This window comes from Arvicanthis niloticus, chromosome 28, assembly GCF_011762505.2.
Source record: "Arvicanthis niloticus isolate mArvNil1 chromosome 28, mArvNil1.pat.X, whole genome shotgun sequence".
Taxonomy (NCBI): domain Eukaryota; kingdom Metazoa; phylum Chordata; class Mammalia; order Rodentia; family Muridae; genus Arvicanthis; species Arvicanthis niloticus.
In genome coordinates, this window is record NC_133436.1 from 15,131,103 (window position 1) to 15,156,167 (window position 25,065).

General features: G+C 41.8%; 1 protein-coding gene across 6 annotated transcripts in view; it reads right to left on the reverse strand.

Moving 5' to 3' along the window:
• Positions 1–25,065, reverse strand: part of Esr1 (estrogen receptor 1) — a 371,567-nt gene that overhangs the window by 255,747 nt on the left and 90,755 nt on the right. The window lies entirely within an intron of this gene.

Genomic DNA, 25,065 nt, shown 5'->3' on the forward strand with positions numbered 1-25,065 from the left:
CTGAAAACCAACTTACCACATGACCGTGACCGTCCGGCACTTTCAAAACTGTGTTTTGCTAGGGTGTTATCTTCCTATCTTCACAGCAACAGAGGCCATAAAATCAAACTTCAAATCCATATAATCTCAAGGCAGAAGCCAGCAGTACATAGCAGCATGATTCACCAGAAAGCTTTCCATTTTAGTTCTTAACCAGACAGTACGAAGGCCAGGCAGAGCTTCCTCTCCAGCCCCATTGAAGGCTTTTTACATTTACAAAAACATTATCTGTCTACAGAAACATGAAAGAGAAAATGGGGATGCCCATGCATGATAGCTTATACTACTGACGTGCTCCCTGTTGTGAGACAGGAAAGTTTAGCTCTGTATAGTCTGAACATTACCATAATTATAAATGGTGTGTGTGTGTGTTTGAGTGTGTATTTGGGTGTGTATAAGTATGTATATACATGTATGTGTGCACGTTTATGTATGTGTAATTGTGAGTTTATATGTGTGTATGTGTGTACATATGTGTATGTATGTGTATGTGTATGTGCGTGTGTATGTGTGTGCATATGTGTATGTATGTGTATGTGCATATGTATGTATGTGAATATATGTGTGTGTGATGGTTTGTATATGCCTGGCCCTGGGAGTGGCACTATTGGGAGGTGTGGCCATGTGGGAGTAGGTATGTCACTGTGGGTGTGGGCTTTATGACCCTCCTCCTAGCTGCCTGGAAGTCAGTCTTCCACTAGCAGCCTTCAGATGAAGATATAGAACTCTTAGCTCCTCCTGCACCATGCCTGCCTGGATGCTACCTTCTTCCCACATTGAAGATAATGGACTGAACCTCTGAACCTCTAAGCCAGCCCTAAGTAAATATTATTTATAAGACTTTCCTTGGTCATGGTGTCTGTTCACAGGAATAAAACCCTAACTAAGACAGTGTGTATGTATGCATATGTATGTACATGTGTGTGTGTGTATGTATGTATGTATTCATGTGCATATGTGGGTATGTGTGTGTGCATCAATATATGTGTATGTGTGTATGTGTGTATGTGTGTGTATGTGTGTATGTGTTCTCTCTTTTCATTTTGTCCTATATTTTCTTCTTTTCGTCTTTGTTTTTAAGACAAAGTATCAACCTGAAGCCCAGACTGTGTTGGAACTCACTATGAAGTCCAGGATGGCTCTAAACTCAAGATGAGCTGCCAGAGGGCTGGCATCTCAAGAATCAGTGTAGGTCCACTAAGAACCTGTCCTGGAGTCCTGATTTAATACTATTTTCCTCTACAGCAGATGCATGATAAGTTTCCCCTTTAAAGGGCTCTTCATTTTAAAGATAGTCTGAGCACTGATTTTTTTTCTTTACTTGTGTCCTAGACTTTGACCTTAGAGTATTGCTTTTCAAAGCAAAATTAATGCATGACGTAGTGCACATATACTAAGTATAGAACCTGACAAACATGGATTGATTTCACTATTAACAATTGTGTCAAACAAAGTATGGAGCATTTAACTATTTCAATCAACCCCAGAAGTCCCTTATACATTTTCTAATCAATCCCTCATCTTTACATGTGTTACCAAAAGATTTTTTTCTGATGTGTTATCAAAGAGTTTTTTCTACCTGACCCAGGTGCTCACTTAAATTTTGACACACATGCAACCCATTAGGAAGCCCAGGCACTGGGCTTCCTGCATCTGCTTCCCTTGGCATCAGGGTGCAGAGTTTGTCCTTGCCTCATTTAGAGCCTACTGCCTGGGAGGGGGAGCCCTGGAAGTCCCTCAATTTTACTAACATTCTTCCATTTGTAGACCTTTTAAGAACAGTAGACTTTTCTCTTTAATTTGGTAATGGCAATCTGAGCTGACCCTTCGGTACCCGATAGAGAGCATCGGTAGAGATGCTCTTGGTAAGTATAGGAATTTGCTAATATTGATTAGCAAATACAGTAATCAATACAAGCTTAACATGTTGAAATGTGAAGCTTTGAAGACCGCAAGGATACACAGTAACCAGAAGCCAATTGGAGCTTGGAAGACTGCAGGGACACACAGTAACCAGAAGCCAATGGGAAGCCTTACCATCTCATCCCATTGCCAATACAAAGAGAGAATATTTGCAAACCGACAACTCATCCAAAGTCGTTTTACCAACCCTGTGACCTCAGATCTACTCTCTTGTCTCCCTGATGATGACTTGAAGGTAGTTCCAATTCTTGGTTGCCAGGCATAATGGCCACTCTTTATTACAGATCAATGAGTGATTCACAGGTAATGCTCAGCTTAATAGAATTTAAGCCACTTTCATCTTACCTTTTCCTGGAAATTTTATGTTTTTTTTTTCAAATACCTTGCAAACTTTTTGTACTGTTTACCTGCCTCGCATGTGGTAGAGGATAATTCAGAAAGGGCTTCCGTGGCAAGTGCCATGAGTAACACATGAGTTGCAATTATCCCAATTATTGTCACACAGTGTCCCTTTCCTGCCTTCATCTATTGTTTACTTGAAGAATCACATTGTCAGCGTAAGGGTGTTATTCCTTTGTGTAGAGCAATAACCACTGGGTAAATACACTTACATTCAGGAAGCCTTGTCTAATGTTAGAAGAGTTTACATGTACATGGATGGACAGGTGCACACACACACACACACACAAACACACACACACATACACACACCACATAATCTGTGATGAATTATCTCTAATTTCAAAGCCAAACCCACCAAATGCTAAAAAAAAAAAAAAAAAAAGCCGAGGGCAGCAGAGTGTTGGAGTTTAGAGCCTCTGCCTAAGCCTTTCCTTGCATTTAGTCACAGACAAGGCTGACTCCCACTTTCCCTAAGGATCCAGGACCCTCAGGCTAACTAGCAAGATGCCCCTCCTCTCTCCCGCCCCCTGAGTAGCAATCATGCAGTTCTGAGGGAGTAGTGCCTCTGTAATCATGCCGATGAGTGACTCATCCATTCACTTCACTGAAACAATATTGATTACTATATTTACCAAGAGCGACTCTGAAGGGTCAGGTACCGTCTTAGTCAGCTCAGGTTGCCATCACCAAATGTCACAGGCAGGGAACTCAAAAGAGCATGCATTTCCTTTCTCTTGGTTAGGAAAACTGCCATCTGAGAGCAGGATCCTCTTCCTAACCTGCAGAAAGCTGGCATCTCAGCGCCGTTGGCTCTTCGTGGGTGAGGGCAAGAGGAGAGGAAAGATAAAGAGTTGGCACTCCCTGTTGATAAGGCTTAATAGGACATATGGTGTCACTCCCTCAACCTTAACTGCCTCCTAAGGTTCTTATATAGAGATGCTCCCAAGGATCTCTATGAGGATATGAGTTTAGGTGGAGACATGGTTCAGTCAGTGTGAGTACCCTGAAACAAACCAAGCAAGTTTCTGACCTCCAAGATACCAAAAGCTTAGGGTTTTTCGTCTATCATTTTTCTTTCAGTAGTATTTTTTTCTGCTTATTTCTTTCATATTGTGTATACGTGTATGTTATTTGTGTACTACTGTGAGCGAGGTTCGTGGAAGCAGAGGCCAGAGGCAGACTTTGAATGTCTTTCTCCATCACTCTCTACCTTATTTTTTGAGACAAAGTCTCTTACCGAACCTAGAATTTTCAGTTAGAACATGTTGGCTGTCCACTAAGGCCCAGGGATACCCATGTCTCTGCCTCCCCAAACATAGCCCTGATCTCACCTTTACATGGGTATTAAGGGTCAAACCCCAAGCTTGTATGGAAAGCCCTTTTCTGATTGGATCAACTCCCCAGGCCTCTCTTGCATTTGCTTATCTTACTGTCCCTTTGCATTGAGGCCCTCCTGAGAACATTGCTTGTGCTGAGAGAGGTTGGCGTTGCTGAAATTCAGTGCCTGAGCCCTCCTCTTCCCTCACATCCTCCCCTTGAATCACCACAGCAACACCCCCCCCCCCCCCGAGTTACAGTTCATCTGTACCTTGAAGACTTCAGAGAAGAAAGTCACCAAGATCTCCATCTTGGTGAAAGATCTCTTACCAGATGGGACACTTTTGCCCACATGTTCACTCAGTCTATGAACATTTTTGAGCACCTGCTGTATACTCACCATTTAACACACAACTTCTTCGTACTTAATTTATTTCTTCCCGGGACCTGTTCTTCCTCTTTCTTCATTTCCTATCTTGGCAAATGATACTTCATAAACATCACTGCACAAGCCCAAAGAACTCGGCCCTTCACACGCTGGCTCTCTTCCTCAGTGTTGAACTGGATCTATCACAAGCTTTTGTTTCTAGTTGCTCAATCTCTTTTGAGTCCTTCTGTTCTCACACTCGCTATGATTTCCAGGCTCACTATCGTCCCTTCGAGGTCACCACCTCCATCTCTTTGCTTGAATTCTCCATCCCCTGCACTGGAGAAAGAATAGTCTATCTACCAGGAAGGAACTGCCACCCTTGATTCTCAGAAGCTACACCCCATCTCCCCTCCACCGTGAGCCTTGTATTCCTACAGGCAGACAACTTCTATACTGTGCAAATACTTACTCCAAACTTTCTCTAAATGTGAGTGTTCTCATATACAGGTAGCTTTAAATGGAATCTTTCCACCTTCCTTTACCATCTGTCTCCCATGTCATCTTCCTTGAGACAGTACAGCCACCAGAAAGCCTGCCTGGATTTCCTCTTGGATTTTTTTTTTAACTGCCCAGATTTCCCCTAATCTTTGTCTGTCCCTACTGCTTTTGGAGAATACCACAGACCATGTAATAAAATAAGAATTCAATTGTGATTCCAGAGGCTGGAATTCCATGGTGGACAGGCTTCATCTGGGTAGGACCATGATGAAAAAGCTTGTGTGCAAGACAGAGAACCAAGCTAGCCTGCTCTTTTCCTGGGACTGGCTTCCATAAGAATAGCCTTGGTCATCTCTCAAAATTCTGTACCTCTTAAGATAGTTGCAGTGACTAATAAACTCCAACATGTTAGTTCTGGAGATGGTACTCAAACCATAGTACCCATCACCACTTCTGCCCCAGCCCTCATGACTCTAGTGGATTTCCTGTTTGCTGTTCTCTGCCTCACCACAGCCCATGAATGCAGAATGAATGCAGCCCATGAATGCAGAAAGTGTGTTTTTCAAAGACTCGGTGTATAGTTGTCCAGTGTATAGTTAGCCCCCAACAAATTTCATTTAAATAACAAGACTAGAAAGCTCATCCTATTCTATTTGCCTTGCTAACTGGAATCCTTAAGGGCTAACCTCAGGAGTGATCACGGTGGCTAAACTCAGGCCCAGAGTTTGGAGGACATTTTGGAAGCAGATTCACATATTCTAGAACACTCATGCTTGTCATAGAAAAAAATCATTACAACTGATGTCACCTCTGCTTGTAGCGTCCAGACTTCTGGACATGCTTATGAAGGACTGAGGCTCAGAAAGGCGCGGGCAAAGCACTGGGCATAAGTAATGTCACCTGAAGCACGGAGCTCAGGGTACGTCTTTCTTTTCAGCCCATCCTCAGGTCTATAGATACCATGTCCTCCTTTCAGTAGGTCCCATATTCAAATTGTTCAAATTGAATCAAGGCATCAACTTGGTGGCTCTGTATTCTATTCTTAGAGCCTTAAAAATACACATCTTTTTGGAAAACACAAGAAGACTGTCTTCCCACATTCCCAAAGCACCAGTGAAGAGATGGGGACTGGGTTTGAGGACGCCATGTTTTCCACAAACAGAGCAACTTGTGCTCAGGGACGTGGCTTCCCTTAGTAGAAAATGAAGACATAAGTAATCTGACTTCCATCCATTGCCCCTCAGACAACAGCTCACTGCCGTCTCATTTTTTTTTTAAATCTCCATATCATTTGAATTGAACTTTCTTGCTACCGAACACATTTAAATCCTTCTTCCTGCAGTCGCTAAAGTGTACACACTTGAAAATGTAACGCCTTTAGCCAAATTAAAAACAAAACCAAAACCCGTTGCTTAACTTGATGAGATATTTTTCCATTTCTAGGGGAATCGAATTTGAGAGACACTCAGGCTCCTGTCTGAGTTGCTATTACAGTGATGAAGGTGGCCGCTCTAGGATCACAGAGTGCTTGCCTTCCTGAAAGTCATTAGCCCATCAAAGGAACTGAAAAGCGTTTGGGAAGTATACACATTACGGTTCAGGAGAACTCATTGACGAACTCCCGGTAAATGTCAGCAAATGATACTACTTTACTGACACTTGCCAGTAGCTGTTTTGGCCATAAATCCAGAGGGGAAAATAGTATCTCCAGAAACTTTTATACAAATGCTAGTAAATACCTTTGTTGTACCAACTGTACAATTCCCACCCCACCCCCATTCTTTCTACATTCTGTCCTTCTAGGCTTCCTGTTCTTCCCACAGGCCATCTTCTTTAATCATGTGGTCAAGCCTGTCTGTTCCCTGAGGTCTTTCCAGGCAAGCCGTGTCCACCCTATTCATCATGGGACATGGCTTCAGGCTCAGATTCTCACCAGATCATGCAACCAAAGATAGTGTCTGATGGGCTGGGGAACCCTGTGTGATATTGGAGTGCTCAATGCCCCTTCTTGATGCCCACCTTTCCACAGGTCCAGCCAACAATACCCACTTCTTAAATACAGCCTTCTCTGCCCTTGCTTCCAGTTTAGAAGCAACATCCAAGCTGCTTTGAGCTCCCATCCAATCAGCAATTCATTTTGCTCAGGCCAGCAACATAGGGGTACTTTTCTAACTGAACCAATTCCCAGGCTACCTTCCATGCAGGAATTTGACTCTGATAGGGAGAACTCTTATTAAATGAAGGCCACTCTAACTTATTAGAACTGCATGACTATAGAACGGAAAGCATAGGTCTTGGTGGAAGGATTTCTGTGAAAAGCATAATCCTCACTTTTCTCTCTCAAGACATAAAATATCACGACGAGAATAAGCAACGTTAATCCCTCCTCCTCAGCAAGGTATCCAGAAAGATTGTAAGAGCCAGAATCTAGGGAGGAATGCCAGGAAGTGCTGTACTCTGGACACAACATAACCATTTGCACTCATGAGCTCACCATAACTCTGGTTGACTTCACAAGGCTAGCCAGCAAGGCCAGTCCACATTCCAGCAGGCACCACCAATTGGACTCAATGGGTACCACCACTGTGATAGTCCCAGAGGAAAGCAACATTGCTGATACACAAGACAAGCACTTTGAAATGGTAATTATAAATACTATTAAGGAGCTTAAAGATGCCTGGATGAAGACCTCCCCCGTGAAAAAACACCAACAGTTGAATGCGAATAATAAAACCATTTCAAAGATATAAAGAAAATAATGTAATAAAGAGATAGAACCTCTGAAGAAACGCCAAAGAAAAATACCTAGAAATGAAAAAAATCAGAATATTGGACAAAGTGCTCACAGGAGGTTCTCACTGAAGGATTAGATCAAGGGGAAGAGAGAAAAGCATGTCTCAAAGACAAAGCAGAAGAAATAGGACACACACACACACAAATACCAACAAGTTTTAAGGAGGTGATGTGTTGGAGAATGTTCAGAGGAGGAAGAAGTTAAGGTGTATATAAACAAAATATGTTGTAGTTTGATACATGAAAAATAAATAAAAGGTATTCAAAAGAAAGAGGAGGAGGCAGCAACTATGTTAAATCATTCTACAGTTGTCCAAGAAAACTGCTCTTTGCATTTTAGTACTGATGCATTCTGTCTACCTTCATAGGAGTAGTTGATCACCACCTGTGGCCATGCTAGAAGACAATTCACCATCAGCTTAGAGAGGTTGATGATTCAACCAGTGGAAAGTGAGCACGTTCTGTAAAATGCCCCAGCATTTAAGTTGAACGGTCCTACCCACTTGGTTCTCTTTCACGGGAGATCTTTGACTCATAAAAAAACAATTCAACTTTTCCAGAATGGATACAAGATTGACTAAATTAAATACAGTTCTTGCTCAGTGAGCCTAGGCATGCTACTTCTCTCATATAAATGTGACTTCCTTCCAGTGAGAGTTTCCCAACCAGCAGCAACTCACCTTCACTCAGTCCTAGACCTGTCCCTTTGTCCATCACCACCACTGCCCACTGGTGTCAGCAGACCCTTTCTGGATGGTCAACAATACTTAAGGTTTCATTTTTTTTTAATTTTGTTGAAGGGGAGCTTACTTCAAAGCTTTCTCAAGTCTTCTACCTCAATGCCTTACAGACCTTGCTAGCAGGTTTTGCTTTCATTCCATTCTGGAGATTGAGAGGAAAGAAGTTGGCCAAGACAAGTTGGTTGAAGTAATTTCTTTGTGAGCGGGGTAATGGTGAGGGCTATTGCTTTTTCCTGAAAACTACTGCAGTGTGAACAAGACCATCCCATTGGAGATCTTTTTTTTTTTTTTTTTCCAAATACGTTTGACCACTTTGGTGGGTTGAATATAAATGGCCCCCATAGGCCTACAGGGAGTGTCACTATTAGGAGGTGTGGCCTTGTTGGAGGAAGTATGTCACTGTGGAGGTGGGATTTGAGGCTTCCTATTCTCAAGCTAGGCCTATTGGCTCACTGTCTTCCTACTGCCTGCCAATCCAGATATAGAACTCTCAGCAACTTTTCCATCACCGTGTCTGCCTGCAAACTGCCATGATAATGGACTGAACCTCTAAAACTGTAAGCCAGCCCTAATTAAATGTTTGCCTTTATAAGAGTAGTTGTGGTCATGATGTCTCTTCATGGCAATAGAAACTCAAACTAAGACAACCACAAAATCTGTTTTCTAGAGTTGATTTTCTAGAATAGATGGAACCCATTCCTGCTGCTGTTAAAAATGCTAAAAAGTTGTGGCTAGGTAGGTCCTACGCCCTAATACTGTTGTTCAGTGACACTGTGTTAAAGTAAGTCCTAATGGCTTACTGCTATACCCAAAAGATGAGTGTGAGTCGCTCAACCTTCATCAGAGAAGCTTCTTCTTGCAGTAGATGACAATTAACACTGAAGTGGAAACTGAAGGGTTCTTTGGAAAGTCGTTTGTCCTGGATGGTGTTTTGCTGGGGCAAACACGTGAAGGAGTGTTTTCCTGAAGTAGACACAAGTAAAAGACTACGGAAGACTCATGAAGGAACTTTTCACTGAAGCAGACTCAGAAGAGAGGATGTTCTGCTAAAATAAACACACAAAAGGACACGTGATGAAGGATTCTCTGCTAACAACACACATGCATTGATCCGCCTTACACTGCATAGTTGAGCTCCATTTGTCAGGACTCTGCAGACTCGGGCTGATTGGATGCACATGCTGAGGCAAGACATGTCCTAAAGCAAGGCACATGGAAGACAACGTGATGTTTGGGGGTTTTAAATAGGACTTGATGGAGTGATGGAGGCAGAGCTTGGCTTGCTGGTCCAGCTAGCTGTGCAATGTTGGTGGGTCTCGAGTCTTCAGTGATCTTTGCTTCCCTGAGAAAGGCAGAGCTGAGAACTTCTTTTGGTGTCCCTCCAGGTCTCTCTTGCCTGGCTGTCTCTGCTAGGTAGTGCCACCACTGCTAATTCATGTTTGCTATCCCACCTCTACTTAGCTGGACTCCTGATGTATCTATGAATTATTTGCAAGTAGATAGAGCTGTCACTGCTAACCTGTGAACTGAACTGCTGATTTCCAAACAACACAGATAGGAGTTGTTCTAAAGAACCTTTTAAAACAGGTCCACTTCCCACGTATCCTTTCTTTCTCACTACCTCTGGTGGGTGGTGGGCTAAAAGGGAGGTTAAAACATTTAAGAACCATCATTAAAAATAGGATTTGAAAAAAATTAAAGTTACATAACACAGAGACCTTCAACTGGTCAATGTTCAGAGAATAAGACTATAGAGTCCTCAGCCTTAAATGGGACTTACATATCACAGTGCTTCTCGACCAGGGCCAGGGAGCTTAGCAGAAAAGCAGGGGAAAGATGCTAAGAGCCAAAGGAAATGGGCAGCATCAAGGAAACAGTGCTTTGCAGACACAATAAGGCAGTTGCACAAACAAACTCACAGTGATTGTGACAGCAGGCACAAGTCCTGGGCAAGCTCAATCCAAACTCCTAGAATACAGTTGGCGCCTCCATCAGACTATAGCGAGTGGGTACAAAATCCCACTGATATTGGTAATTGATAGCTGCTGGGAGAAGAGCTACCTTTGTATAACCTTTGATAGATCAGCCTCCCAAGAGTAGTGACGGAGAAGGGGAGGAAGGAAACTCAAAGTAGGGTGGGTAAGGAGGTAAGGGTGGAGGGAGCAGACATAGGGGTGCATGAAGGAGAACATGATCAAAATGCATTATATGAAATTCTCTAAGAATTAACTTCAATATATTTTTAAGTTTTAGATGCAATAAGAATCTTTTGTTCAAGACTTGCTTATGACACTTTCAGAAGGATCGTTTGCTTAACATGATGTCCTTCTGATACAGTGTAAAGCAGGACTCTTTCTCTGGTGAATAAAAGATCACCATGCATAATAGCATCCGAAGCCAAGCATATGGACTTGAAAAGCAGAAACTCATCACTCCTGTGTGCCTACAGAAATAGATTGTTGTAGTGTCACTTGTTACTATGAAACAGTGTCTACAGAGCCACTGAAAACCACCGTCCATTGTCCCCACAGGGATAGTTTACAACACGAGTAAATGCCCATCACAAAATTTTAAACCTCTGCAACGAAGTAACAGATTGTGGACAAAATCATCACTGACATGTTGAGAAAAGAACTGTGGCCGACACAAAAAGTAAGAAAATGTTTTGAAGTCACCTGTCAGTTTTAAGGGGAGACGCTTTTCTACACAGCCAAGGCTCTCAGAACAGGAATGACAAACGTATCTAATATCACTGAGAATTCTTTTATGCACAGAATTATCCATGAGGGAAAAACCACACTTCATCCAATGTTTCTTAAGCATATTTTTTAGTCTTTTCATTCATGTAATGAATGAACAACTAGAACTGAAAGATCCAGTAACCACCGAAGCCTATAAGGAAAGAAAAGTGACCATGGCCCTTGTTTAGTAGAAAGAAGAGATTATATATTTGTGACTGATTTCCATCTTTTCAAAAGAGTCCAAATAGTTTTCTTCATATTAAGGCAAAACCCATTTGCTGTGCATTTACTATTTTTTTGTCCATATCAAGACACGAAGGAAGGTTTATACAATGACAATTCTTCACAGTATGCATACACTCTATCCCAAATTTTTAGGACTTAACAATAAGGAAATTATCAACAGTATCATGGTACCCCCTTGGTATTTTTAAACATTTTTATATTGCAAGTATATGGTTCTAAAAATCAAATAAACTTAATTTTTCTACAGGGAAGTAGTTTGGTAACCTGCTATGCCTTTTCTCTTTGAATTAAATATACTTCATGTTGTGTTCTTCCCTCACTAGATGTTGAAGTCCCTAGCAGCCAGTGCCATACTTCCACATACTTCCACAACAAGTATGGTGGAAGAAATGAATGAATGAATACAGTCATCAAATTTGCTGTTTAGCTTCACATAGAGGGTTTTAAAATTCTGTGCCTGTTCCTCAGGGTCACAAAGCATTCATAGAGTGTCTGTTGCTGTCTGAAATACAGAGTGATGTGGACTTGCTTGGGCAAAATGAGAGACAATGAGCAACAGATGGCAGAATTATGTGTCTCCCAGCCCTGCCCTGTACTTGTGAGTCAACATGGGCTTTCCAGTGGTCACCCTAAGTCTCCTAGATGTTTGAGCCTAAGATCACCCCTCAGTATTGACTTGCATCTTAATGACTTAAAGAATTTTGTAACAATATGGCCCAATAATCAGACTCAGCACACAGCTGATAAAGATAGAACCAATCTAAGTTCCCCCTAAAATCTTACGTCCAAGATGACTTTTAGGTTCTACCTGTCTTCGTACCTGACCAGGTCAATTCTGCTCAACCACCAACTCCTCAAGATCCTTCATAAGTATTTATTGCTTAAATTTGATGCTCCTGGGGAAATATGATATCCAGCTTCCTATTTTTCCCACCAGGTCCTGAAAGTTCAGTTTTAGAACAATCTATCAAATGCAATCACAAGACTCCTTAAAGGTGGAGACTTAGCCCGGATCCATTCAGATCTGTGCAGTGCAGACTGTTATGTATTAGGAAAACTAGCTCCCATCTTATTCTTTCAATTAACTGAATTAAGTGATTTGATTGTCAATAGACTACAAAAGCTGAACCACACATATTAGAACAAATGCATATTTATATGCAAAGTGTAATAATGGGGCCATTTATTCCTACTGCTGTGCTTAAATCCCTCAACATTCGAAGGCATATTCAAAGTGAATTTTAAGAAAACTGTTGAATTCTTTAAAAAAAAAAAAAAAAGTGGTGCGGGGGTGGGGTGTGGTTACTTACTCTCTCTCTTGTACTTTGAGGCCATTATGAAAGCACCAGGAATTGGGAAATGAGAGGAATTTTAAAGACCTTACTTCTAACAAATCTCTTCCACTTTAGATGAGAAAAGGAGACCAAACTGGTCTCACCAAAGCCCAGGAAAAAAAAGGGCTTAATTCAACCCCCAGATGAAGAATTCACAAACAGACATCAGGTATCTGACTCACTGACAAATCGTAAGGACAAAGGAATTCTGGCCCCTGTTCTGAGGGCAAGTGAGAAGGGCTCATGCCAGGACTGGACACTTCTCAAAGTTTATAGAAGCCAAAGATAGAGCTGCTGCAGACCATGTGCAGAAGGGAATAAGTATGCCTTTAAGAGAATAGCTGATAAAATTCAGAGGTAAAATGATGAATCAAAAGCTGTCCCTGTGTGACAGAGTGAATAGAAAGAGTCAGCCTAAAAACAAATCTACTCTATTATGAAGAATGGACGAGAATCAGAAATCACAATATGGATTTAAGACAATTTTAAAAGTGTGGAGAAGTGGAAGTGTTGTTCAATTGAAAAGAGCCAATACCAAGCTCCTCGGCAGGGGGAGGGACAGATGCCTCATCCATACAGGCTCATAGCTAGCAGACTGCCTTGAGTCTCAGAAGGTTCTCTGGACTTGGGACTTTTGAACAGTCTTGGAACTGTTAAGACTACAGGGAATCTTGAACTTGAACTGAACATATTTTTCATCAGGGGAGGGCCGTGAGCCTATGGTGGCCAGGGGTTGTTATGGTTTAGATATAAAATGTCACCCACAGGCTCATGTGTGTGAACATCTGGTCCCCATCTGGCCTTGCTGTTTGAGAAAGCTGAGGACTATCTGGGACATGGGGACTAGCTGGCAGTCATGGAGATGTAGGAGTGAGGTCAGAGGATAATGGCCCCAGCTCAGTCTTAGCCATGGATTTCCTAACTTCCACACACTCCTTTCACCAAGCCATGCCTTCCCCTCTATGATGGACTAAATCCTCTGAGCCATGAGTCAGAATAAATAGTCCCTCCCTTTTTAAATGATTTTTGAGGGTTTTGTTTTGGGTTATTTGTTTGTTTGTTTATTTAGTAAAAATCAGGATCGAATCGATGGAATTTGAATCCACCCCAAGAAGACAACAGACTCAACAAGAAGCACTCTCATGACTATGAAAGCTGACTCCTTAAATCTATGCTTCGAAGGCATGTTTGTACATGCATTAAGGGATCCACATATGCCAAGACCCAGGGCAGAGAAGTGTATCCATAAAGTCCCCAAATGGACCCTTGAAAGGGGGACAGCTTCTAACATGTGCTAAAGATCTGGAAAACATAGCACCAGCTCATGCCAGTGTTCTCCAGTCCCTGCTTCTGCTCCTGGCCAACCCTGCAGGGATCAGAAGTGTGGGCAGGCAGATGCACAAAGATAAATAAATGTGAGCAAAGACAAGAAGAAGACTAACTTCCCCTAACCACACTGTAGACAGTAAGCAAGCTTATCTGGGCTTAGACCTGGAGAGGTGAGGGGTTTGTGACAATAAATGAAACTCACACTTGGATATTTGCATTGCCCTGGTTGTATTAATTAGTGACTAGAGAGCCTTTAATGCTTGGAAGTGACCAGAAATTCTTGAAGTTGCTTTAGGTTAACTTCATGGAAGGGAGTAACCCCATGAAACAAGAACAGAGGCACAGGAATATTCCACATTTATACTTCACACCCCCAGCATAAGGATCACACTAATAGTATCTCAAGGAATCAGGCCTTATTCTAATCTTTCCCTCAAACAAATTGAGAAAGTAGACCCCCTGGCTGATAGTGACCAATGGATCATGACCCCTTTGGGATCTTATAACAGATATCTTACATATCAGATATTTACATTATGATTCATAACAGTAGCAAAATTACAGCTATAAAGTAGTAACAAAATAATTTGATGGTTAGAGATCACTATAATGCAAGGAACTGTATTAAAGGGTCACAGCATTAGGAAGGTTGAGAAGCACTGGTGTAGACTAAATTGGAGTTGAGGTTGCTAAGCAAAGAAATTCAGCATATGGCCTACTGCAACTATCTCAATGGAAGACTTGATATCTACCAGAAAAATGATGCAGTAATAATTCTTCATGTGTGAAACAATAGACTTGTAAAATTAGTCAACAAATAATGCCCCAGAGGTTCATTAATTTTACCTTTGGATAAAGCCAAATGTCTCCTTCAACATTTATATGCATAAGTGGCCATCTGTTGATGTTCAAAAACACTAAATTGGGAGGAAATTATCATGCTCTTTCTTAGCTACTCTCTAAATCAAGTGCAGTGAGATGAGATGAAGAAAGTATGTGTTTAGTTAAGAGAAGCCCAGACTACCCCTGGGATCAACCACTCTTTGGAAAAGCAAGGTGCCTGCTCTGCAGCTCACCTGAGCCCCAAGTTGGACTTAGAAAGGGAAACCGCATAGTCAGAGAGGTGGGGAGAAGACCTCAGCCTTTGCAAAGCTGAAGCTATGGCCTAGAGCACTGTAACCTTCATGTCAAAACTATAGCAAAGTAAGAAGCATCATGAGCAAGTTTCTAGAAGACACCAGGGTTGAGGTGACAATAAAGCCACATGGTTGCACAGATCTCATCCTAACTCATATGAAGGGCAAGGCTTTTAAGAGTTTGATGTGCTCCTCGCTATACAGTGAGAAGAGGACATAAACAGAGGTATAAGCTGCCTCTCCACACACAACACGTATTCCTCATTTGTAGCAAGATCTTAAAGCATGCCTCCTGAGAAGTCTCTTCACCCAAGTGTATCAGCAAAATGTATTTTAGAATTAGTTACTTATTTCCACCTCTTTGAACCAATGAGGAAACTGAGGTTCTGATGAGTTCAGTGCCTTTCCGAGAGTGACAGCCCAGAGTGATAGTCTTATCTCATTAAAATGGCTGAGATCTCTGTTCAGTGTCAGCTCTGGCCATCTCGTATCTTCACACACGGCAGTACCCTATTGCTAATTTCCTCTTGTGATTGTGCCTTTCCCACAAAGCTGCAGCCCCCACAGCCTCTGGGGGGGAGAGATAGATAGCACTGAGAGGCTAGCAGGCTCTCTTAGTCACTGTTCTATCACTATGAAGAGACAGCATAATTGTGGCAATTCTTATACGAGAAAGCATTGAATTGGGGATTACTTACAGGTTCAGAGGGTCAGTCTATTATCATTATGGCAGGGAGTATGGCTGCAAGCCTGGCACTGGAGCAGTCGCTGAGAGCTACATCCTGATCCATAAGCAGAGAGAGGCTCTGGGTCTGGAGTGAGCTTTTGAAACCTCAAAGCCCACTCTCAGTAACATATTTCCTCCAACTAGGCCACGCCTCCTAGTCCTTCTAATCCTTTCAAACAGTGTTACTCTCTGGTGACTAAACCTATGGAGGCCAGTCTTGTTCAAACAACCACACAGACCTTCCCAGAACTGGTTGTATAATAAAACAAGTATAGACATAATCAACAGTTCTTCTTAGTTCCCTGAAGCAAATGCACCAAGGTTATCTGGTAATTGTAGAAATGCCATACCTTGGAATAACTGATACCTTCAATTTGTTGTCAAGCGTTATATCTAAACTCAAACATCAACTCTTTCAGCTACTTTGACTGTGGTTCACATGTGCCCCACCCTATTCTTCACCCTAGGTTCTTTCTCATATTTCTATTCCTGGGTCTGGCTCATAACATTTCTTTATCTTAGTCACTACGATAGTCATACTCAGTATTAGGCTTCCATCTGGTCAGGCTTGGTGTTACTTTGAAGGTATCCTCTAGATATGGCTACTGTTTTATAACCATTGCCTTTGGTTCTCTTCTGGAACCTGAGTGGGCCTGATCCAATCAGTTCAAATGGAAGTTTTTCAGGCTGCATTGCCAGCTACCCTACAAACACTGAATTTTCCATCTCCTAAAGTGGCATGAGCCAAAGTCGAAACACTACAAACATATAGACAAAAATGTAGAGTTGAGGGCACGTATAGGATATTTCAAAACAAGGAGCTCGTAGATGTAATAAGTCGATTGGTGGGAAAGATATGCTAAAAGAATTCAAATGAATGACAGCAAACAGAACTCAAGGAGGGAAATCAGAAAGGTCAAAGAGAGAACACCCTGTGGCCCAAAGATAGCCACGGAGAAAGACTTGTCATTGCCCTAGGATAGATGGCTACCACAGAGGTTCAGAATGGAGACTGGGAAGGCAAATCTACATGGAGTCACATGTTGCTTGACCAAACCTAGAAAATGTATCTCAGGATTTTCTTTCCTTTTTTTCTCTTTCTGATCTTAACATATTAAAATAGACATGCTAATTCTTAAGTTATAGTCAACAGAAGTTTATTCAATGGGTAAATGATACAAATGATACCTACTGAGGCAAACAGAACATTTGCTGACCTCATTCTTTGGTTCTCTCTCTCTCTCTCTCTCTCTCTCTCTCTCTCTCTCTCTCTCTGTGTGTGTGTGTGTGTGTGTGTGTGTGTGTGTGTGTGTTTCCAAAGCCTGTACAATTTGAGTAACAAAGTAGCATTGCATTATATTGTGTCGTGTTATAAAACGTATAGGATAAACATTCATGGCTGTATACTGATATAAATGATTGAATAAGTAGGTGAATGTAGCTGAGTAGACAAATCTCCAGGGCAGAATCCTGAATGACTCCCATAGGTGCTCTATTCTCATGGAGGAGAGAAGCAAGTCTTCTCTCTTTCAGTGAGGACTGTGTGGAATGACTTCCACAGAGATATGGTACAGAGGGACAGGTGGGAGAGACTTTACAGTGGACATACCCGGCAAGCACTGCTCAACCTGAAGTCTCACAATCAGTGTCACCGTCCTGAGGGACATGTGTGCACTTGATGTAATGTGACAAGAATGACATGTTTACCATTGCAGTCTCCCTCTAAAAGAATCCTGTAGTCTTGCTCTACAGAGAAAACCATCAGATGAGTCCCAGCAAGGGGCACAATCCATGGAATGCTTCCTTGATAGTCACTAAAACTGCCATGATTATCCAAAATAAGAAAAGCCTGAGAAAAATGTCACAGCCCAGAAATCTTTGTGGATATGGTTTTTGTCTGAGATCTTGGAATAGCAAAGAATCCTCAAGTTGAAATTAGGAAATCTGGAATGATAATTTTTAGTTATTAATAATATGTCAATATTTGTTGATTAAATGTGGCATGTCATCCTACTGTAGAATGTTATTAGAAAAAGCAGTGTAGGCTACACATGAAATCTTAATATCTGCCTGCTTTTCTTGTAACTCTAAAACTGTTCTTAAAATTTGTATTCAAACGTGCTGGTATGCTGTGGCAGTTTAAATATTCTTGACCCAGGGAGTGGCACTATTTGGAAGTATGGCCTTGTTGGAGTAGGTGTGTCACTATGGGCATGGGGTTTGAGACCCATGGGAGCCAGTCTTATTCTAGTGGCCTTCAGATCAAGATGTAGAACTCTCAGCTCCTCCTGTATCATACTTGCCTGAATGCTGCCATGTCTTCACCTTAATGATAATGGATTGAACCTCTGCACCTGTAAACCAGCCCTAATTAAATGTTGTCCTTATAAGAGTTGCCTTGGTCATGGTGACTGTTCATAGCAGTAAAACCCTTACTAAGAAATATGTCTTCTATCAAGAGTGAAGCATAAAATTATTCTCTAAATAAGCACAGAGATGTTAATACTTACTGCCTATCAAACTCCAAAACTGAACCATTTCGGCTTCCCCAGAAGTCTGAGGCTTCTACAGCCTGAGAAGTCCCTTCCTCCACCCTTCTTGCCCGACACAGACCAATGATACATAACAAGTTGCCTGCATGTCTCCAGTCCACAGAATAGTTGCATCTAAAAGGAAAAGTAGACACTATGGAGCAGCTAGCAACCCTTTGGCATCTTGCTGATATGGCATGAAGAAACCTTCTCTCAGCACCCACAGTCCCCAAGCAACAGTGTTTTAGTTTGGAGAGCAGATCTGATGGGAACCAAGCAGAAGCAGCTGAGTGAGTCAGAGAGCATGTGGGTTGCACAGGATGGCACACAGGCTAGCTGCTACTGGTATCATATGAAGGCAGTGTTACTGAAGGAAGGGGATGAGTCCGTGGTATAGCACATTCACCTAAACAAACCCAAGTCAAACATTCCTAGAACTATAATGAATATACTCCTCAACTTCAGCGATGGGCATGGATTATATGAAAAAGAGATGAATTTCATATTGATTTGGATTTGCACTTAACCTTATTGATTCTCGGTGAGGACCAGCCTCGGGTGTTCAGAACTTAACTGTCCATCCACACATTGACTTCCTGTGTTTAAATGATTCGATTTCTAACAGAGAAACATAATCCCAGGGTAGCTTGATTTCCACGTGACAAAGAGTGCTGAGACAGCATCTATGTCAATATTGCGGTCATCCAAAGGAATGGCGTGGACTGAGTGACTTACAGACAGCAGAAATGCACTTCCATACAAAATATGGAGGCAGGGAAATCCAAGGCAGCAAGGCACCAGGGCTTTCTTCTGTACCTCTCAGGGCAGAGATGAACAGCTGAGTTGTACACATTGCCTTTTCCTTTCCCAAAAGCCCTCCTACCTAGGAGGCCTGTTCTCTTCTTCACATGCTCAGTCTCCCAATGGCGTTACACTCTCCAACCATACAATGACAAACTGCAGCGAGAATTTTAGAGGCAACATTCAAACCTTAGCAGTGGCTACCTCCACAAAGATGCCGTGGGCTGAAGGCACATAACAAGGGTGCAGCCACTGATGGGGGTACTCATGAACACATAAGCAGCACTAACTGGACATGGTGGGTTACTTCATATTTTTTTTGAGGATGTAAAATTAGAGACAGGATGTGTTTGAAGGTATCTGTGGAGAGCTGAAGTGGAAATTTGGGGGTGCGTATGATTGTGTTTCATTGTATACACTATGAAATACTTGAGATCTGCTAAATTAATCACATATATGATTAATTTATATTAATAATTAATTATATATATCAGAGATACTTCTTAGGACCTCCCCTACTAAACCCTTGAAAATAAACATCGAACAACAACAAAATATGTTAGCAGAGAAACAGCTAGAGAAAATCATTAGTCATGACACTGAATCATAACACCATTTTTTTTAAAAAATGATTTATTCCAAAAGGGATTCTCCCTCTGATGTAAAAAGAAAAAAAGTGTAAAAATAACTGCACTGCTGACTGCCTTATGTTCTTTAATGTTTTCTATATTTCCACACAAACATAAGCTAGTTTCATGAATTAAAAAAAGAAAACTCATAAAATTCTCCGCCGGAAAAAATACCTCCAATAAAAGAGATGGAGAAATAGATGTTTCAGCTCTAAGAGGTTGGGACTACATCTCAGGCTGCCAGTCCTACAGTGAAGGGAAAGCTCGTTCTTTATGTACTCTGTCTCTCTTTATTATTGTTGTTATTATTATTATTATTATTATTATTATTATTATTATTTCTGCTATTTTATTATCTTGTTATATTTTATTAGTACTTTATTATTATTATTATTATTATTATTATTTATTATTATTATTATTTAGATCTGGTTTTACTATGTAGCTCCAACTGTCCTGGAATTCACTGTACACAGTACAGTCTACAGACCAGGCTGGCCTCAAACTCACAGAGATCTGCCTGCCTTTGCCTCCCAAGTGCTAGGATTAAATAGGCCTACGCCACCATGCTTGGCCCCAAACTCTACAACTGTTAGTTACTCCTTCCTCAGTACTGTTGACACAGTCATTTTGCAGAAAGGCAGGGTAGAAAATGAATTATGTCAGCTGCACATAAAAGCTCGATGTCTCAAACTAAGCACAGCTTGAGAAACTAGCCTCGGCTAAAACTTACCTTGGGCACAACAACTCTTTTCCAGATAAATATTTGTCACTGTTTATCAGAAGCGTGTTCTACTCTACTCCACAAAATATTTGTATCACTCTGGCCTACCTGGTGCGAAGTTTGAAATGTGCCGCAGTTAGCAATGGTGCAGCAAAATAGATGAAGACATAAAGGAAAGTCTGAACACAAGGAGAAGATGGGAGGAGAGAGAACTGTCAGTAGCTTGAGGTTTGGTCTCCAACTATCTGTTTTTAAAGACTTGTATTAACTTTGATAACAGTAAATAAATCAGGCTCAAATCTCTGCTTAAACATTAAAGGGTTTTATTAAACCAAACTTCGAGGACACTCACTTATAAAATTCTACGTTAAAAATATATATATATATATATATATATATATATATATATATATATATCCTTAAAAGAAAATTTAAAACTTGGTTTCATCAGCCATTTGTGTTCTACATAAAAAAAAAAAAAACACAAAAAAACCAAAATCCAATCATTTAAAAAAAATTCTATTTAATAGCTCCACCACATTTTTATTTAAAAAAAAAACTTAGATTTTAAAAAATGAAACAACTTCTATCTGGAAATTCCTACGGCATTCAAATTATTCAGACAAATACTGAAAAGACTCTGACTGTAAAGGGCGAGCAGTTGTATGTGAGAGCATTGATTCCAAATGTTCTCACGGGATGTGTTCAATGGACAGAGCTTCAAACACCAATGACTGGAATTCCACCCTTAGAACATTTAAAAGCCTAGTGGTTTCCAACTTTGTCTATGCCTTAGGGTCATGACCAAAGGTTTTTAAATTATATGCATGCCTAGGCTCCATCCCATACCTATAAAATCAGAAACTAGGGAGAGTCAGCCACAGATATTTTCTAACACTCCTCTGAGTAATTGCAAAATTCCACCAGGAAAGGATCAAGAGGTTGGAGCAGCAAGATGGCTCAGCTGTCAAAAGCTTCAACTGCTGTTCCAGAGAACCTGACTGGAGTTCCCAGCCCCCACCTCAGGTAGCTTACGACTGCCTGTCACTGAGGCTCTAGGGAATCCAATGAATCTCATATGACTTCCTGGCTTCCCATAATCAACCTACTGTACACATAATAACCACAGTCACCCCTCTCCTCTGAGTTCATCATTCTGAGCTCTTCTCCACTGTGATTTCTGTGTGTGTGTACACACACACACACACACACACACACACACACACACACACACACTCCTCATATTCACATCCTTCTAGGCATCCTCATCCTCACCATCCCCCATTCAAACCTTTCTAACCACACACCTCCCTGATCTTTTGAGCATCAGCACCCAACCTGTGTGTCCAGGGAAATCCTCAATTCACCTCTTCTTTCCAATTTCTGAAGCCATAATCCTAACCAATGTTCACATTTGAAACTTGTAAAGGAAGAAGAAAAAAAAAAAAAAAAAAAAAAAACGGCAAAGCCACATAGCTGGCTGGACATGCCTCTGGGTTTCTTATCCTCAGAGCTAGCCTCCACACAAGGCTGGATTTAACCTTTCTCAGAAGCCATTTATACACAAATACCATTTTGGATTTTACGAAGGTTGCATAAAACTTAAATATCCACCAACTAACCCATCAACTTTTCTCCTGTATGAAAAATCTCTTCTACAACCAAACCACATTTTATCTCTGCATCGGTGTTCATAAAAACCCCTCACCACTCCTACAGGACAGTAATCCTCTTTGGTGGTCAAGCAATCCTGCCAGTCCTTGTCTGGTTGCAGGGAAGAAAGGGCAGCTGTTGCTCTACTGACTGTCTACATAACACACCTCAGGCACCATTACTGTTACCTAAAATCCTCTCCACACTGAACTGATGTCCAGGGGCCCGTCTGCCTCTCAGTCTCGTAGTTTCTGATTGTTTGTGTTTCATCCCAGGCATCCCGGCCTATTATCTGGTCCTCTATTGTGCGCTCTGCATATGTGACAAAGGTTTCTGGCTCCTGTTGTCAGGTCCCTTCTTGCTTTGAACTTCTTGTCTCTATTCTCTCAAGTCTCCCCAGTCCTCACCCTTCCTGCTGGCAATCAAAATGGCCCAGCCACCCTGTCTCCCTTCTGGAATTTAAACTGTTCTCACACCCACTCATCTTTAACTGGCTTCCTGACCACATCACTGCCTATCCAGACCATACACATCCAGAATATCTTCTGGCCAGACCAGACTTCTCTGGGCCTGTCCTTTTGGGAGGTTATCTGAATCCTGGCATGATCAAGCCTTCTGTACCATCTCAGCCCATCATTTTGTTCCGTGCCCACTGCTCCAGACAGCAACATGTAACTTGTTAGTCCCAATGCTCCTCACCTCAACTAACCATGCAGTTACGTCTTGATGAACCCACTCCAAGCTGAATGTAATCTGTTCTAATTAGAATTTATAAAGGGTCCCCCTTGGAGTCGTCTTTTGAATGCTCTCCTCCCCAGTTGCTGGCACTGTTTAAGAAGACTCAGGAAATTTTAGAAAGTGGGACCCAACAGAAGTAGGTCAGTCAGGGCGGGCCAGAGTGGGTAGCTTTCCCAAGTCTTTTCCCCTTCTTTTCACGTCACTACCCTCTACCACAGGCTTCTACTGCCATGATATTCTACTCAAGCTCCCTGCCTTGACCCAGAATCAAGAGACAGGTTCACCCATTCTGTGCATTGGTAGCACAGGAAAAGACCAACATTCACAAGTGGAAGGAAAGCCTCTCCTCTACGGCACATATGTTATTTCTGCCATTAGAAAGCCATCTGTATCTCTTGTGTTGTGTTTCCAAGTGCTTGCTGTTACCTGGTGTGCATCTCTTCCCTGACGTAGACCCTTTCTTTTCTGTATTCACCTTTTTTCCCCCTGAGTCCCCTATGTTTTAGCTCTTCTGAAACTATAGCCTTTAGCCTCTCTATTAGTTACTGTTGTGAACTGTGGCAATGCCTCATAGAAACTATAGTGGGTTGGCCCGATGCTGCTCGTGTTCTAATGCTAAAGTTGTTTCCTCAAGACTTGGTTGCCCCAGAGACAAGAAAGTCCACAAGTAGACACAGTGTCACTTGGGTCTACTGTGGACTCTCTTGTCTCTCGGGCAACCAAGTCTTGAGGAAAAACACTGTGTGACCTTGCCCCCAAGTTACTTCTGATTGGTGAATAAAGATACCGAATGCTAATAGCTGGGTAGAAAAGACATAAATGGCTGTTACGGTTCCCAGTTCAATGGGGCAGAGGTTTGAAGGAGAACCATGAGAGAAGAAGGAGAAGGGCAGGAGGAGAAAAAAAAGCCGCCATATGTTAGGTGAGTCATGAAAACATGGCCCTGAAGACTGGCCAATTGGAGTTAAGAACAGTCCAGGTGAAATAGTAAATAATAATTTGGAATAATAATAATAGGAAAGTGGATTTTAATAGCATAGAGGATAGATATCTGCCCAGCTGTAGTAGCGATTAAAGTGTATTGTAAATGTAAGGGTTATGTGTGTCTTTGATCCTGGAACTGAGTACTCAAGGTGGGGCAGAAACCCCCGGTTAGGTATTCAAGTTTTCTACAAGACTCAGCCTGTGAGAGTGTCTCATCTTGGTTCTCATTCTTAGGGAATTTCGACCTATTGTAGAATCATGGTAGAAAATAGTCTATGGCAGTAGCCCAGGCTGCTCATGTGGTGGACCAGGAAGCAGGAAGAAGGATTGGAACTAGTGACGAATCAGAATTTTAAAGGTACGTCTAATGACCCACTTAAGGCTCTACCCCCTAATGTCGATGTTTCCACAGCATCCCCAAACAGCACCACCAGCTGAAGGAAACCCATTTAAAACATGAGACTGTGAGGGACACTTAAGATTCAAAGCACAGCCTCCACTGACATAATTTTTTGCCTAGACAGTTGTCAGTGGTGACTGTATCTGCTCCCACACTTAATCAGCTACTTCTATTAATATACCAGTAAAGATCTGGCAAGATCTGGTTCCTTCAGTTTTACCTGTAAATGTTCCACTGCGTAGAGGAGACTTTTCCTAAATATAGACCATCTGACTCATGTGTGTAAGCAGTGTGCTCATCAAAGCCTTCTACAGATACAAGCTGGCTCAAAGAAGCAGTACCACTGCAGAAACCCCAGTACGTGTGCTTCCTTCACTTTCAGATAATATAGAAAGACCTCATACAGGCCGACCACCCATCCAAGACAAAATGAGTCTCCAGTGATCCAGAAACCCTTGCTAGTTCTTGGCATAGGATGCCTTGGCTGGGGACAGGAAAGTTCAAACAACACAACTTCAAAGGAAACGTCATTCATTATCACAAAACAAGCACTTATCCCTCACCTCCCACCATCGAATCCATTGTGTTCCGAGACACCATACGTCCCCAAATGGCACCATTTCACAGCATGTGTTTGGCACTAAGTCCAAATGAGAAATATTCTCTACCACCGACTGAGTACACCACAGCGGTTGTCTTCAGATTCATTGCAGCCTGAGTCAAAGAGAGCCGACTGTTCCTGAAGGCTTCCTTCTGCACGAGAGCAAAGAACCTTATACTATCCCTGTTTGGTCAACTTGTTTCCAGCTCTACAGGTATTTATCATATATCTATGAAGTATATATACTCATGTGTGTAAGATATCTAATACCTGTAGATATTTATCTTATATCTACTTCACATAAAACATCATGTCCCAAATCACCCACCATCTTGCTAAAAACAAACAAACAAAATCCTCGTGACTGGGGATGTGCCAAAGTTGCCCTACATATCACTTCTCCAACTGG